Consider the following 6,000-nt stretch of genomic DNA (forward strand, 5'->3'; position numbering starts at 1 on the left):
TAAAAAATGCATTATTGGATCTGATACAGGACAAATCAAGTGAAATACATATAAGATGTTGTGATGCTTTGAGCTTTGATGAGACGCTGTAGATTTCTGCCAATAAAACAAGTTTGAATTGAAAACGAAATAAGGCAGCGCGAGGGTGAGCGGGTGGTGAGATATAATCGCTTCCTTGTGTTTATTAGCAGATGGATCTGCCATCGGGCCGCACCATTGGTTTAACCTCCTAATCAGGTATCGCCTCACTCGCCTTGCTGCTACTGCTTCAATTAAGACTGAGAGAGAAGGAGAGAGAGAAATAATGAGAGATGGTGGAGGAGATGCAGGGAAATGAAAGTGTCTGACAGAGACGGATAGATGGAGAGATTCTCACATATATGAACGAGCAAACAGAAGATAAAGAGTGAGGAAAGAAGGCCTGGAGGATGAGATTACTGTTTATATTTTTTTAGTTATTCCTTTGTCTCAACATATTTTTCTGTTTTTATTCAGGCTGTTTTCATACTTTCCACCCACATACCTCCAATATTTAATTTAGCCTCTGTTTTACTGTACTGAAGTCATTCTTGCTGCAGTTCGACTGTGTTTTGTCACTTTTACCAAACTATATTAACCATAAACTCATTATAGACGTAGTCAGTGTCTCATTTCCTGTGATTATCTCATTAACATTTTTCACACAATACTTTTTAGCCAGGTTACACATCAGCATTTTGGAAATATACTTATTTTGCTTTCAAGTATTAAATGAGAAGATAAATATCACCACATTATGTAAATGAGGCAACTTTACAGGTGTTTATATGCATAGTTTAGTCTTTGGCACAGAACAGATCCTTATGGTCTGTAGAGTCTATCTTTGTACAGTTATGTTATTTTGGTGTTAACTTTGTTTTTGCCTGTGAAGACAACAAAGACGACTTTGAAAGAGTACAACCTGGGGATGAGTGTTCATCATCTTTAACTTTGAATTTGCGCTTTTGTCTGTGACTTCTTATGCAGAACTCAAAGCAGTGACAGGTGATTTGTGATTCAAGGCCATAAGGTATATGACAAGTAGTGAACATTAGTATACCTGATGCACAATGGTGCCATTAACTGTGCAACACTCCATCTCTTCACTATGTGATGTGCACTAACGTTTGCACAAGTGCACATCACAGCACAAAGTCACTTTACCCAAAGACAGACAGCTGTAGCTCAGGAAGTGCAAAACACCTAAAGACGACTCAAGAAGTGATTTTGTTCAATTATGAGCATAGTGAGATTTTCACAGTGCTTCATGCTGTTTCCATTGCTGTCAAAAAACAACCTGCTACAGTTAAAGACAGTTAAAGTTTGCATCATGAATATTTTCCTCCAGATTTAGCAAAAATGATGCTGTTGAAATTCCCACACTTGGGGAATTGGTAGGGGCCGACACAACAGCTGAGCCTCACCCTGGGTGAACCCTCTCCTTGATCATCGGATCTCCTCTGGCAGATAAGTATAAAATAAAAAAAAACGTTCTTATTAAGAAATTAGCCGATTGCTCTAAAGACCTAGATGATGTTTTTCAGTGAAGTGGTGGTCAGATCGTCTGTTGATGGTCTGGAGACACGTCAACATGTCCAAACCTTACTGGGGATGTTAGTTGTGTCAGAAATCAACGAGTTTGCTGTAAAACTTTTCAGCAGCTCTCTTGTTAACTGCGGCGCTAAATTCCATAGACGACCCGTCTGTGGAAATCACTGTGTTCTCTCTCTAATTACGCCTCTGTAATGGATCCACCTTAGCGAACAGTGCTGGCTGTGCTTTGCTGCAGGCAGGAGACTCCATCTTGGTTTAATGGGGACTTTGTCATTCAGGCCTGCAGCTCCCTGATGCAAACAGTGAGTACTTAACTGGCTCGCTTTACCTTCCTCTTTCGCTCTTTCACGTTTCTCCCTTATTTCATGTTTTCTCTCTGACTCTACCTGGGATTATTGTCCTCTCATTATTTCCCTCTGCCTCAGTTTACACCCTTCTCACTTGGACTTGTTCATTTCAATTATTATTTCTCACCATCTGTCTATCTAATTGTCTTCTTACCCGCTCTCCCCCAGCTCCTGTCTTCCTAAGTTTAATTGAGCGTTTTTATTTTCTTTCTCCAGCAATGCATTAATGAGGGCTGCTTAATGCTGCTAAACAGTCGACATTGGAACCTGGCTGATCCTTGGAGATCTTCAGTCAATGCCAGACCTGTTGTCAGTCAATCGAGGACATTTTGAACATTTGTCAATGTGTTCAACCTTTGGGGAAGAGTGTAAACTGAGGAGGAAGAGATGAGGTGTTGTGTGTTGTGGGTCTATTAGTGCTTCGTTTCTCAATGTGATAAATGACAGGTAGAGGCTGCCTGCATGCGCACACTGTGAAAAGCAACACTCGGAAGAAGCTAAAAGTTTGGATGGGAGGGAAGTGGAGTTCGAATGAACAATAAATTATTAGAGTAGAGAGATGAAGATTAATTTGGAGCAAGTGGTTGCGTCTTCTTATTATATTCAAATTTCAAGGTTCATGATTGTAGCATATTTAGCTTAGTTCAACAGGGTGGTTTAGACGTTTGGAAGAACTGGATGAAAGTTACAAATATTTGCATGAATTTCTGAAAAACTTGATGTTCTGAGAACATGAAGGATATGAAATAAGAGCACTAGTACTAACGTAGAGCACTTAGTACAGGATAAGATTTGGAAAAACAGACTGATGAAGTCGACGGCTTAGATGAAGATTTGGGTGTTGGAGGTTCTGAGTTCTGAGGGTTCTGACAAGAATTTAGATTCAGTTTTAGAGAAAAGTGGAAAAAGGCTTTGATTCAAGGCAAAAGTTTGGAAGAACATTAAAATATCAGCCTGTGTCTGGAAAAGATTTAAGATGCAGGCAAATAATGAATAAATGTTCCATTTCGTTAAAGGTTAGGGTATGAATAATGATCTTGATAAAGGTTAAGCTCTGGAAATAAATGTATATACATATAAAGGTTTGGATAAATTATGATTAAAGTTTGTGTAAAGGGTTTGGGAGATGTGAGTAGAGGCAAAGTTTGAATAAAATTAATTAGATAAAGCGTCTGTAAGATCACTGACCTGAGCATGTTTAACAGTTGTTCTTTTTGTATTGTGACTAATGAGCTTTGAGATTTGGACAAACTTAAAAGTGGGGTTTTAGTGACAGTTTGTGTGCAGGTGAAGGTTGGAAATGTTTTATTTTTAATGTTTATTTTCTACCTATTCAACAAACCCGACAGAGATACAACTGCTTTTTATGAACTGCATCCAAACAGCCGGCAGCCGTTCTGACTTTCTTCTATCAGATTTGTTCTTTTTTCCCCCAAAATGTATAAAAGTCCATTTATCTGCCCAGCAACCACAAATGACATTTTGAAGTCTGTGCTCATTTTCCTGCCTGAGAGCAACAGAAACAGCCAGAGGCCCACCCGCTGTTTACCAACTTTACATTGATGCTATCCCGCTCGAGCTCGGACCGCTGTAATAGGACTCAATACTTCAAGCCTCTGGCCACTCAGCCAATACACCGAATCACTGAGTGGGTGCAGTGTGATAATAACAGCCAAAGGTAATGTGCATGCAAGTGTAAATGTTAGAGAGTGTGCGTGTGTGCTGGGGGTGAAATCTATATTTCTGTTTGGCTGGTCAAGCTGCCAACAGCAGCAGAATGATGCCAGAAATGATCAGATAGTTGGTCGCATCTGGACTAAACACAAACCTGCTGCAGAGAGCGCGCTCGGTGTTAGTGATGTGTGTGTGTGTAAAAAGCACATAGAAGAGAGTCTTTTACCACCGTCCCATTAACCTGCATTGCTGTAACTGCTCTCTCGTAACAGGCACATTTCACAGGCACATCTTTCAGGAGCTTGTTTCACATAAACTTCATTTGTATGTGTTTGTATTTATGATCACGTTTCAATGTCATGTAGTACACATGACAAATAACATCCCTGCATTAGACCGAAGCCTGAAGAACAGAACAGAAGAACTTGCATTAGAGGTACAGTGAACTAGTACTGTTAACTTTTACATCCTTGACACATACTGTGTAGTTGAATCAGATGAAGGTAGATCCCTGCTCCTGAATCAGAGCTAATTTAGTCCCATGTGCCCATAAAACTGCACTCATAGAGTACTGGGAGCAATGCAGTAACCTTTTTAGGCTAATAATTCACTCACAAAAACATCTGTTAATGTTCACGTGACAGAGCAGAGCCACAAACTGTGGCTGTTATAACTCCCCACGTTGGCAGGTAAGACAATGCTTTCATGTGCTGCTCAGGAGGCTGTGGACGAACAAAGTATAAATCCGATATCAGGTTTAACAGGTGATAAACTGGATGTGTCGAGGGTTTCACACATCTTTCTCACTTGCACTGTGTCGTCCTGTGGCCTACAGGCCTTCCTACAGTACCAGGGTATAAATATAAAGCTGTACTTGCAGACAGATGAGCCGCTTCGGATTGCATGTTGACTGACAGCGTTGCCGCCGGCCTTCTTCCCTGTTAGCGGGGATGCCCTCTGCTTCTGACGGTGTTTGAAAATCCTCTTCTCAGTTCGGCAGGAAGATGAAGGAGAGCCGGTCTGCCTGCAGAGCCTCGCCGCCTCAGGCATCATGTTGGAGAATTTGTTTTGTTTTTCCACCTCACTCCTCTTCTCTCTTTTTCTGCGAGGGCCTTCACTGCTTCCCCATCTGCAGAAATAGATACAAGCTCAGTGGGGTTTGGTGGTGCAGAAAAACACCAGAATATCAAAACTATCAAGGATGTGCAGGGTTTTATGGTTTAGTAGGCTGCTCCTCTGCAGATGCTTCAATCTGTGTGTGTGTGTGTGTGTGTGTGTGTGTTGTGGTAAAATACAAAGTGAAAACACTGAAACCTATTATTTGTGAATAACTTCACCAAAACATACGATGACATACTAACACTGAACAGTTCGGACCTATGTTCACCTGCTAGTTCCTGATGTTTCATTGTCTCATTAAAACTGAACAACCTCTATATCTGAAGCTTACTAAGACTAACATACTTCAGCATCTCTCTTCTCACAAATCCAGCAGTTACAAAACAATAATATATCATCATGCCGTGGGGACTTGTACATGTGTGCATCAACTAAAAAACTGCCTCAAGGCAAAACAAGCGGAAATGTATGTGCAGTGGGTGTACACATACTAATAGCCAGGCTTGCTGTGGGTGTTTCAGTCTATTCCAAAGGCTTTAGACGGGGGTGAGGTCAGAGCTCTGTGCGGATAGGTTAATATCTTCCACACCAATGTGATATTCATGTCTTTATGGACCTGGCTTCGTGCACAGGGGCACTGTCATGTTGATGCAGGAAACATGCCATAAAAATATCCGTGTAACAATAAAGATAAAGAATAGTAAATAAAATAGAAAAGTAAAAACCCCTATCCATAAGCACAGAGGCAGAATCCATGTACTCTTGGCTTCTTCCCTAACCTTAATATTTTGTTTGGGTTCCCGGAGAACATAAAACCATAGTTTACACTGATTTATTAATTTGATATTTTAATATGTAGGATCTAATGTTTGTAAGTCTGAAACAGAAACCCACACTGTCGATGTATAACCCTGTAGATAGTTAAATCTCTCATCAGTAAAGTCACAAAACTGCACCTTTTTTCTCCAATAAAATGAATATTAATCAAGGCACAGATTAAATAGATAGAATTTCCTTCTCTACTTTATATAAATAATAATAATGATGAGTCAACATAATTATAGAATAACAAACTGAGTGTCTGAAACACTTAAACACTGACTTACTTAAAACAGAATGAGTCATTTCAATACAGTACAGTTCATGAAAGCTACTTAATTCAAGTGCAGCGATATCCTCTTATCCCCAGTTGTTGCTAAATGACTCAGATTTTTTATTAAGTCAGTAATTTCCCAAAAATCCCTTTATTTTATGCTGCCAGTCATTTGGTCTTGAGAAATCTCATTTC

General features: G+C 40.0%; 1 pseudogene; it reads right to left on the minus strand.

The window, feature by feature from the left end:
* Positions 1-1,360: 1,360 nt before the first annotated feature.
* Positions 1,361-1,493, minus strand: LOC113151398 (annotated as a pseudogene).
* Positions 1,494-6,000: the final 4,507 nt, after the last annotated feature.

Source organism: Anabas testudineus, chromosome 9 (assembly GCF_900324465.2).
Source record: "Anabas testudineus chromosome 9, fAnaTes1.2, whole genome shotgun sequence".
Taxonomy (NCBI): Eukaryota; Metazoa; Chordata; class Actinopteri; order Anabantiformes; family Anabantidae; genus Anabas; species Anabas testudineus.